Source organism: Hydractinia symbiolongicarpus, chromosome 6 (assembly GCF_029227915.1).
Source record: "Hydractinia symbiolongicarpus strain clone_291-10 chromosome 6, HSymV2.1, whole genome shotgun sequence".
Lineage (NCBI taxonomy): Eukaryota > Metazoa > Cnidaria > Hydrozoa > Anthoathecata > Hydractiniidae > Hydractinia > Hydractinia symbiolongicarpus.
This window is the reverse complement of record NC_079880.1, coordinates 13,698,523-13,711,108: the sequence shown is the minus strand read 5'-3', so window position 1 is coordinate 13,711,108 and position 12,586 is coordinate 13,698,523.

Here is a 12,586-nt window from a genome sequence, read left to right as displayed (position 1 = left end):
AATAATTATGCATTCCTTTATGAGCTTCTTGATGCTAGCAATAAAGTCTCCGTTGAAACAGTTTAACACATTGATGGGTTTCTGACCGCTAATATCTAAAAACGGATTTTCTTTTGCAACTAAATTTCCTACTGGCATGATTTTTAAAATTACCTGCACAGTTTAAAACGTTTTTTTCTTCAAGACTGAATATGCTTCCTTTTTTGAACGAATTGAGGCTGAAATTGTTATTACGTTCTTTACTTAGCAACCTTTAAAAATGCCAAGTTTTTTAAAGTCTTTCGCAGTTCAATTTTCTTATAACCTAACGTGGTCATTAAAGCAGCATGAACGCGGATAATATGCATGCATTATATAAAATTTTCAAAGGCTTAAAGCGAGCCCGGATTTTGCATATAGAAAACTTTAACCTCAGTATGACAACATTAACTCATGCCGATTTTCTTATTGATTGTGAGATAACAAAACAGCAAGCTGTAATGATGGAACTAGTCTACTGACTCTTTTGTTTATGAATTGTAGAGGTTACACCCTCTAGAGATCTATATTCAGTGCAAGATCTTCTTTTTTAAAAGGATAGTCTGCAGAATCCATAACATTAAAACAACGCAGAATTTAGCTAGCTAAAGTTTTGGATATTTGACTGGGACAAAATGTGTTGGCGCTATTCATGAACCATATTTTCAAGAAAATTGTCACATGGTACAAACTTAGTGCATAGCCGTTTTTCCGCGTTTTTTGATGTAAAAAAAAGAGCCAAAAATGATTAAAGGACAGGCGAACTGCGCATGGCACGGCTGCTGAATAAAGGTTGATGGTGATAGTGTTGATTTTAAAGACCAGAACAATTCGCTTGGTCTGATTGATAATAAATCAATTTAGATTTTACACGACCATCATAAAAAAGTCAACTGCCAGTTTTTTTTTAACATTTTTGCGAGTGCTGAATTATTTATAATTTGATTTGTTTTTTGATGTTTCCAGTCTGTATATATAATAAATTTGGCGTCAACTCTTCATAACAAACTTCACCGTTCGAAGGTCATAGTATGTTGTGGAAAAGAGAGAGAGAGTTGCTGGTCATAACAGATATTCCTTAAGTACAAAGAAGTTTAAAGGAAGGTTATAAAATACTTTTACTACCATAGTACATAAAATATTCTGGGTTATCTCTGGTCAAAGATCTTTTGTTTTATGTTCACTGGTAAGTACATGCAAAACTTGCTTACTTTGACCCTATACAACCATGAAAATTCTGTAATATTGTTGTTAGAAAGATATATAGATGCTTAGTTCTGAAACATAGTTATTTATTTGCTTTATAGTAGTAATTTCAGTAGATTTTAAAATTTAGAAATGTATAATTTTTTTATCTCGCGTGTAAAATTTATTTTCTGGCTGCCACAAAATAATTTTTAGTTCTCCTCTTCTTTAAGGCAACAACTTATTATCCCCCAAATTTAAAGATTTTGAACAATCGAATTTTCTGAAAAAGGGAACGGACAAAATTTAGCGAAAACATATTTTTGCAAAAGGACGACAGCGGCAATTAAAGCATTTCGAAAAAAGAGTAAAAAAATCGCACAATCGTCAAATTTAGGAGGAATATATAGCAAAACAAGGGAATTTTGTGTCGTATGAAAAAGTGTAGGAAAATACCGTTTTTAAGTCATGTTGTTGTTTACGATTTATTTCTCCAATAGCTAGCTACTAAACTTAAACAGTTAATTTCTTGTCTACCTGTAAATGATAGTGTTTGTTCATTTCACAGAGAAGTAGAATACTAATTTCTAATTACGTTATAACAGAAAAACCCACACATAACAGTTACGTTGAAAAGAAGATAGGAAACACATTTTAACATATCAATTTATTGAATATTATTCCTTGTGGTAAAGTGATATCGGCAAATGGCATTTTTACCTTTAATATCAACTTTACTTCCAATCCAATATCTTAAATTAAAAACAACCACACTGGCGAACGGCTATTGCAAAATTTATGAAGTGAAATCAATGCTATAAACCGGTTGATAAGTCCTCGAATCAGTTTTTAAATTTTATTGAGGCGGATTGTGAGTCGTCATATCAGTTAACCCAGTGAAGGAGGCAAATCAAAAGTCGTTCTGGATCGTAGGAACAATGGATTAGTCTGTTGCAGAAAAAGTTATGCCTTTTTTCCCCAATCTCTGACGTTACAGCACGACGTCAATGCATTAGACACACGTCAATAGCATTGGCGAAGTCCATGTTCCCCTACATGGGTAACTAGGGGCCATCTTGAGGTTAATTTGCGTAACTTTCCGAAATCTGGGTCACCCAATCTGTTTTATGATGAAGGGGTTGATGGGATCATCAAAAAAAAATATCTTTTTTTAACCGTTCGTCACACACAATCCTATCCAATTTCTTGATCAGAAATTCAAGCTTATGCACTAGAAGTAACGGTCAAACAAACTTCTAAAACAAAAATTTCAGTACTTTGGCGTGTGCATGCTTAGTCCAACGCTTTAAATGTATTTTAATAACATGATTCAGCAGAAATATTTATTAATTTAGCATCTCTAACATAGCTAGTTTGGAAAATTATTTTCCAACTTTTATTGTTTTTCCATTATCGTGTCAAAAAATTGAGTTGCAAAAACAATATCATAAAACGTCAAATCTATTAAACACTTTAACACTAAAAAAGTCATTATTATGTTATTATTTCTTCTAATTATTAAAATTCTCTTAATTCTTATTAACAAAAAAATAAATATTAGAAAATAAAATGACTATAAGCATCTATATCCAAAAGTTATATGCATATAAAAATAAATAAATAAATAGCACGAAATAAGTCTTCATTCTAACAACAGCGTAATCAAATATTTAATCCATATTAAAGTATTTTGGAGATTTAAAGTCTACAACTGTAGAACACCTTTTTTATTTACTTTAGTAGATTGGATAAGTTGAAGTGTAAGAAGGTTCTGAAGACATGGTGGTTTTCTGCATGGTGGTCGTGGAGGACAACAAGGACAAGGATATGCGCATTTACAACTTTCGCAATTACTGGTATACGACTTAGGATATGGCTTTCTTGTTACATATAGAGAACCTAGTATTGTCCACTTGCCTTTCGGTAGAATGCTTTTTTTTACATTCGCTGTCTTCGCATTTTTGATAACAGCTGTGTTTTTGACAATATCAACAGTCACCCAAGTTCTCACTGGTGAGGTTTTTTTTAAAGAAGCTTCATTCAATTTGTAGGAAGTCACTTTGTACAAACTGTTTCCTTCTGCCGTTAATGTGATATATGCACTTATAATCCTAGTGCTGATAGCGGACATAAAATTCGATGTTCTGTAGCAAATGGAACTTTTAGAATAGTAGCATTTTTTCATTGCCATGGAGAACGATCCTAACAGTTGATCATTTATTAAAACATTTTTTCCATTTGTGGTAAATGATATACTCAGCTTATTCGAAGCTGTTTGGTTAAAAACCCTTGTGACAACATGACTTTTTAATACCATTCGTGAAGGTTTACATATTCTGTAGTCTTGACTGAAATTAGAACGAACAATATTTCGCTGTACATGGCATCTAGGTTCTGTCCAGCAAACCTAAATACAATGACGTAACATGACTATAGAGTCAACAAATACATTTTGTTTTGGTATATATAATATGTACATTTTCATATCATGGTAACAATTGGGGATTTCAGTGCCATTGTTATTTTTTGATTATGTAGGCAAACCTCCACATAACTTTCAAAATCCTAGCAAATATGTAATATCAAACATTAAAAAAAGCATAAAGATTCATACGCTTACCATTTTATTGTGGTAAAATCTTCTTGTATTTGAAAATATCAAGGAAGGGAAAGTAAAATTTTACCTTTATTAAGAAGAGACACAAATAAATTCTTGTCCAGGTCATGTTGGTGAAATTCTAAATGTAAATTATTATTGTAATATTATATATAATATCATAATTTTTACCAAAATTTATATGCCTACATGTGCCTTATAATAAAAAGAATCTTGGAAAATAGAAACACAAAAACAAAAAATGAATACCATATTAGATATTTATATAAGCTTACATTCAACTTGCAAAAGTAGCTAGCTGAATAGATTAAACTTCAGTTCCTGCTTACATGCCTTTCTGCAGAAACTGTTCATCTATATATTCGCTTTTTTACCGGAAATACTAATTACTAGACGCGTTCTAATTATATCACATTCTTAAAAATAATCATATGGAATTTTTCCTTTTTGTTATCGGTGACGGAACTAGATGATAATGTATAGCGAGATTAAAATTCGGAAAAGGAAAAGTTTAAAATAAATACGAGGTGACATAATCTTGAAGAATTCAGTTGAAGGTACAGTCATTCATATGTATTCATAGAGGTTCTTACTTTAAAAATGATTATTTTGTTTTTATACTCCATATTTGGTAATAATTTTAAAAAAAAACAGGAAAAAAATGCTTAAAATCTATTCACGTCTGTTTTTCGAAATGCAGTTTATTAAGTTTTATTTACCAATAAAACCTCTGTATCAACCGACGTCTGTGCATGTTTTCAATTAAAAAAAAAATGATATAAAACGTGCAATAAAGCGCTTTCTGTCATCAAGCGCTCTAATTTTGAGATGAAACATTTGACAAGCGTCTATCCAATGGGAAAAACGACCAACTTCCAAACAGAGTCATTTAAAGCATATTTGTTTGACAAGCGATGATGCTAATTTTGTTAGTTACGAAGTTAACCTCATATTTAGCTCCAACAATGTGAATTTTAAAATCCTTATATTCATTACAAAACACTCCTTTACAGTATAAACCAAGAAACTTCGGCTAAAACTACGATTTGTAGTGCACCTTCGACAACACAGTGACCCCGATAACAGATAATTTGAGCTTGCAAGTTTTTATTTCGATAAGCAAATTTTTTTACCATAAAATTAGTAGATACATTTGCAATCTGGGTTTATATCTGGGTGCGTTGCATCATAAGAATTGAAACAGTTAAGCCTGGTTTAGCGAATTAAATGTTGTGCACTTCGTTATCTGCAGCTACATTTATTAACATCAATCATTAGGCAATGGGTGGTTTTTGCTTCTGATAAAGTAGAGAAACCACCTCATAGGACCAATACGCTACAGTCGACAATTTTCAAAAACTTTACTTTAGCAGATGCATAGGGCAGATAAACAACCTTTACAATATATTAGTCTTTCTTTCTTTAATGCTTGTAATTGTTCTAACAAATAATATAACCCAACCTGTGATCCCTTTCACACTAACAAAGTCACGAATAATCACGGGTTCGTGAGCATTTTAGGTAAATTTAATGCCTATTGTTGAACCACAATTAAAATTACGCTCGTGTTTTCAGAAACAGAAAAACCGTCTACATCAAACAGGGAATTCAGGCTTGCTCATTGTTTATATACACAATCTTAAAGAGCAATAACAGTTGCTGACGTCCAAACACCCTAATTTTGTGACCACTTAGGGCAGTGGAGAATTGCCTTATAGTACAAACATTGCACCTAGAGCATTTCAATGTTGTTTACTTAAACTAAACCTATGCGGAAGTAAACCTTTACTAGTACCAGTCAAGTCATGTAGTTTGAATATTTTGAGAAATTGACAACAAAAGACAATTCCTATTAATACTGTGCTCAGAATTTTATTTAAATAGATATATCCTTGAGTTTCCTGTGCATATATCAAACTCGGGTTAAGACGGAACACGAAACTCGCATGGACGAAACAAAGTAAATAAGATGACATAATTCATTTTAAAGATTATTTTCAAAAAACGGACGTCAAACCAATCCCTTAATGGCGGTGATGCTTATAACTTTTACATATGCGCTATGATATGTCAAGTTTATCTTTTTTAAGACAAAACAGGAATACTTAATTAACAAATAAAAAGCTATATAAAATAAAGAATGCATTTTCTACGTTGATGTGTGGGTGTGTACAACCACTTGTAGGTGTTGTGCTTTGTAAAAATTACGTGAACAAAATATAAGATAACTACCTCATACTGTTTGTTGATAAGTATAGGTTCATTTAAAATGTCAAATTACGTTTAATAAAGCCTTTTGTGTATTTTAGTGCTTTTGTATCAGTGCTTTTAATTTTCTTTAACATACATGGGATATTGAAGTCTTCGTAAAAATTCAGAATGTCTTTGACTCAATAAATTGTGACTTGCCTTTAGTTAGACATTATTTGAGTGTAAATCTGTGGCAGTTGAAGGTTTAAAACATTATTTTTGTCTGAAAAACGCTCTCCATATGTCCACTTTATATCTCTATAATAATAGCCGTATTTTGTCTGTCTCTGCGCGGACCCCACGCTAAGTAAGAAAATGATGTTGCGGAAACACGAATATCGAATGCGATATATTTTTATCCCTTTTGTTGCGACGGGTAAATATAAAGGACGGGTGACTCCGCGGATTTTTCCACGGGCTAACGATTAGTATATATATATAAGTATAGGCAAGAATTGTTTTGTATAAAATATATATTCTTAAACATTTAAGGAACTATTTTCCTAGTTAATCGTTAGCTATATAGAAAGTAAAAATGATCTACAGAGTGGTTACACGATATTTGTCTTAGCTTGTTTACACTTAACCAGTTTTTTTTATCTGATAGAACTTAATTTTAAATTTTAATTACACGAAATATCTTTATGACGTGGTTTCACCTATTTTAAGAATATTTTGAAGTTGAGTTGAATTTACCGCAATGCATAGCTACAAAATCAATGCATAATTGATGCATAATTGTTATAATTAACCAATACTGACTACATGTAAAGATAAGAAACTAATGTAAACAAACGACAAGGCGTCACAATTTTCCACATTATAATTATGTTGTCGTGATTATAATGAGAAATATTTTCCGCTTTTTTCTCTGCTACGACGCGCCTTGTATAATTGTTTATGTAGTTTCCTACATACTGCTGGTTTTGTTTAAAGCTATGGTGCCACTAACATTGCCATATATCGTACTCCCTTTTCTTTTAGATGTGTTATTCCATGCATTCTTAACGAATTGTTTTTATTTTGTACATATTTTTACTAGTTTTATAGAGTGCAATAGCCGCTTCTTTTCACAATTGTTCCTACTGGAACTTGATGACCACCTGTTGTCTTTACTTATTTTTCTGTGGGCAGCACTAGCTCCATCTGAGCGTAAGGAATGGAACCAAAAAAATTTCGGTAGTTCATGAATTATATTTAAATCTTCGTGAAATTTTTTTCTTGCATTTTTTAGGGCATAGAAAGGTGCCTCAAATATTGTGTCTTGTCTTTGTTTTCGCTAATCTGGTTGAAATTTCAAATTAATCACCTGCTAATACTTTCGTAACCATATTAGTGGAGATGTGGAATTACCAATGTGAGCTTTGTACACAATCCTGAACTTTCAAGGTTAATAATGTTCAAAAGAGTCCTGCGAATCCTAACACGCATTATACTATAAATCTCATGTGCATTAAGTTTGAACTGTCTCCATAAGATGCAGTTATTAGCGTTACACGTGTTGATGACGCCATTGCTGCTACGTAACTGCACGACGACAGTACCACCCTGTCGTAATTAAGGTTTCGCAGAAAAGGCAAAACATTAAACCTCTAGCTTTTTCAAAGTTACTCGTGGATCCAGGATTGGTAATCCTAAAGACCAAGTGAGCAGACTGGGAATTCCTACTGCACTGGGGTAACAAGTGGGATGGTCAGCGGACAAGACAAGACAAGCCGCGAGCCCCCTTGCTATGCTTCTTATATGGTCTCCAAAAGAGAAGGACGTCAGAAAACTCCGTTGTCACGGTAAACTGACCATTCAGCTGGGGCAAGTCACAACCGCTAGGAAAATGAATTCTCTTTCCTAAACTAGGTAGCAGCACAAAAGAATGCCCACATCCTTTAAAGAAATGTTTATAAGCTGAGCGATTGTTCATTTGTGAAGCCTTTATCTCAGCAATTGCACGATCGTCACAATTAAGCAAGGTGTTATTTTTTTCCCGAATTAAAGTCCAGTAATGACCCGCCTTTAAAGTGCCGAAATAATTGATAGTGGCAACTAAATTGAAAGTGTTGTTGAAACACACAATATAGGATAAGATGGTACTTTCACAATATAGCATAAGATGGCACTTTCAAGATGTAGTGCTTGGTAGGCACACTTTCAGCAATCTACAAAAGAAGAGTGATCGTGGTACAATAGGTTTAAGATCATTTTCATAACTAAATATGACAGACAAAAATAAAAAACCGACGCTTGAAGAAAAATAGTTGTTGTTCAGGGGAAACATCTGTCCTGTCTTTTTGACAAGAGGGATAGAGGGTTACGAAGAGATAGACTCCGTTAATTATGCGTGGGGAAAAGTGGCTAAATTTTCAATTTCTTGAAAATGGTAAGTGCAAATTGGCAATTTGTATTTTTTCTTTTTCAGGACATCAAAGGTTAAAGTGTTTTATTAAAGACGTTCTGGTCCATGCTTGTTGCAAATTTACGAAAGAATATTGTTTTTATTCATAGGGAATTATTTTAAGAATACTTTTAAGTAGCTCTGAAAACAATATTATCAAAAGAAGAATGATTTTAAGTAGTCGGAAAAATCTGGTGATTATGAGACAACAAAACAGCAAGCTGTAGTGATTCGACTAGTCTAATGACTCTTATTTTAAGTGGTAGAGGTTAAACCCTCTAAAGACCTCTATGCAAAGCAAGATCTCCCTTTTACAGGGATGGTCTGTACAACCACATCTATCGAAGAGACTGCCTCAACAACAAAAGCTTACTTTAAAAACAGGTTTAGCCTGCATATGGTAAAAGGTGGGATGACAAGGACGCTGAAAAAAGAAACATACAAAAGCTAATACCCCGACGATATGGAAGTCAGTAAATACGTGTTTTAGGTAAACCTATTAAAGTTGATTCCACCGAAAAAGAGATGGATGAAATCAATATGCAGGTGAAGTCTCTAGTGGCTGACTTGCGAAAGCTTCCAAAGCATGAATATATTTTGATGAAACACGAACTTTAGGAGATTCATTTCCTATTTCATTAACTATTTCAAAAAAGGCAGGAATCTCTCATGATTAATATGGATAAGTATTGCCCGACTTCTAAAAAACTGAATTAAAAGATCCTAGAGATTGAACGAATTACTGGCTTAGATCTCTTTTAAGATTGTCTGTGCTTATTTACATTACTCTGGAAAGCCAGGACTAAGGAACAATAATATACATAATTAGTTAAGACCAATATTGGAAATTGATAATCTTGCTGAATTTTTACTTGATGCTTGACGAGGAAACAACCATTATAACATAATGCTAGAAAACCACAGTATATTTAATTAGTACGGAACATAAAACAAAATATTTATTGGAACAACTAGAAGCCATAAAGTTCAAAGTAAATGAACTCTTCACACTTAAAACATACATCAACTAACTTCGATCAGAACTGAATTAAAAGTTGCCGGAATCGAGTCAAAGATCGCGCAAGTGCGAAATTTGAGTTTCTCAAGATGCCGAAGAATGCAGTCATTGAAGTGGATTATATTGTTCTATATTATTATTATTATTCCGAATATTTATACAAGATATAGCCACTTTATTGTTGGAAAAACTGTTATCAAAGTGGGTTCCGTGTTCAGAATGTATACATTAAGTATACATCGGCAATACCTACGCAATTTCCCTCCTATGGCATGGGTTGACCCGTAGCTGTGGTAAAGGCACTTCTAAACATGCCCGCGCTGTGAACCGAACCACAGACCTTGTGATTGCAAAGCGAACTCCATAACCATTAGGCAACGCTTCAACTGCGGAAGCTGTCCATATAAAGTGTCATGTAAAAAAACTGACCCGAGACACTACAATTCTGGGCAGCTAAAGGAGCAGCAATTTTGGGAGGATCGTTCGCACTTGGAGGCTCATCCATCATTTCAGAAGGCTCATTGATTTTTGCAGGAGGATCATGCGGTGGTGAGACAGTTTATAGTCTGCAACTGGACACACAAATTCCTCGTCTTCTAAAGGAACACGTTCTGCAGTTTGCCTATTTCGAAATAAGTTTACTGATGCAGTTAAAAAGTCCTTTATGTCTTGTAGGGCCTGGACAAGCAAAATACAGGTAAGCTCCGGAATATCAGTAATTTATTCAATTTTTAAAGTGGTCGAAAGAACGACAATCTTAACATCTATATTCTTTCTTAAATTTTGCAGCAAAAGCATATTCGTGTTACGTAAGTTGACTGTGCATTCCAGCTAATGAAGGGCATCATCTCTACAGAGGAGTTAATGACGTCTTCTCTCTAAGGGCTGGATTCCAAGTCTACCTTTCTTAGCCTTAACAGTCACGAGTCAAATGTTTTCTTTTTAGAAGAGCTGAGGTAAGAATATTATAACTAGAATGAGTCAGCAAGGGGGCTTGACTACACTCGTCTTGTCTTTGGAGAGTGACGACTCCACTTATTACCCAGTCAAAAATGAAAACAAAATCAAATAAAAATTAAGTTAGCAAGGGTGTTTGATCATACTAGGTCTTGTCTTTGGAGAGCAAAGACTCCACTTATTACCCCAGACATAAAAAAAATTATATATATTAGCAGGGGGGGGGGGGGGGGGGAAGGGGGGTTGGGTGATCACACATGATCTTGTCTTTGAAGAGTAAAGACTTCACTTATGAAGTACAAAAAAATATGTTGCAGTTAATAAGTATGGAGCTAAATGGGTATCTAATCCGGTCAAACACGATGTTGTATTTGATAAGGATAAAGTAAAAGAAGGCTTAAAGTATGTCATGGATAATTGTTTCTTCACATGTGGCAATACCATATTTCAACAGGTGATCGGCATTCCTATGGGATCAGATCCAGCACCTTTCATGGCAAACTTATTTTTGTTTTTTTTACGAAAGTCAATGGATTAAAAACCTTAAGAAAAAAGATCTTCGTTTAGCTAGAAAATTTGGTAATGTTTCCAGATTTGTTGATGATTTGATAGCGATTAATGATGATGGACTGTTCGGAAAACATTTTAAAGAAATTTATCCCAAAGAGCTTGAATTAAAAAGGGAGCATGATGGTGAACAAGCATCATTCTTAGATTTAGACATCACTTTAATCAACAGACAATTTTCTTTGAGTCTGTTTGATAAAAGAGATAGATCTCCATTCTCAATTGTGCGAATGCCGTACAAAAGCAGTAACATACCATCAAGTATGTTTTATTCGTCAATTGGAGCTGAAATGCTCAGAATCGGCCGAGCTACTTCCAAAAAAAATGACTTCCTTAAGTCCACCCAAAACCTATTTAAAAGGATGTTTCAGCAAGGTGCCAAGTTGGATAAGGTTCATAAAGTGCTTAACAAAATGTATGGTCGTCATGACATACTTAAAGATTTGCACTTAACTCTAGAGATTTCTTTAATCAGGTTGTGAAAGTCCACTGAATATATAAAAAGGTAATATTACACCCAGGTTTAAGTGAAAGAAAGAGAGGCTGAGTCATTGCTGATGACCCTTACAGGGACCTTAGTTAAGGTGAACCCGCTCAGTCTCTAAGTATATCAGCTAGTTTAGTGAAAGGGTTCGAAACTGCTGATATACTAGGTTGGATAGGATTGGGGGTGTTGATGTAATTAAAGTGTTTTTAAAAAAATAGTTAAGATTGTGACGGTTGGTAGCGCTCCGTTAGTTCGTTGGAAGTGTAGTTTGGCACTCTACACTAGAGCTTAAACTGTGGAAGAGTTGTGCTAGGTTCATGTCTATCAATACATTGCTGGATATTTCTACATGGTTATGTCATTTCGAACATTGTATTTTGGGATTAGTCTTTGCATTATCAGATATTTTTACTGTGGCGGTTGGTTGCGCTCCGTCAATGTTTGTTGGTGTAGTAGGTGGCGCTCTACACAAGTGCACAAAGTGTGGTAGGGTTTGTGTAATGTTAAGGTTTGATATGCTTTGTGGTTTATGATACAATGCTCATTTGAGTTATCTTAGGATAAGCTATTATCTCTTGTTCACATATTCCATGATTTTGATAGTTATGTTAACAATTTTTTTAACAGATGACTGTAACTGTCTTGATTATTACCTGAGTTAAAAACAAAGAATAGCGCAGTTGAACAGAAAGTGGTCAAAGTTTACTTTAGGAAGATAGGGATGTCAAGTTACTGCTGATGACCGTCCGCGAACCTCTTCGAGGTGACCCAGCTAGACATCCAGGGTACTTAGATACAGAAATAAGGGTCGAAAACTACCTGCCCTTGGGTAAAGTTCTGTTCATCTTTTCAAATGTGTTGTGTCCTTTTTATTTTTTTTTGGCGGAATCCTACTAATCAAATTGCTGTTTTTTGAAAAGAATTCAAAGAAGATGAAATTTCTCAGATATAGTAAATGATACCTATATCTGACCCAAAATTTATCGTTGTTTCCAAATCTGAGATTAGTTTTTCTTAAAAAAACATCTGTTGTCAGATATTCTGCTTTATGACACCCTGTATGGTTAAAAATCATAAATTTTGAGCAAAAAAAATCGA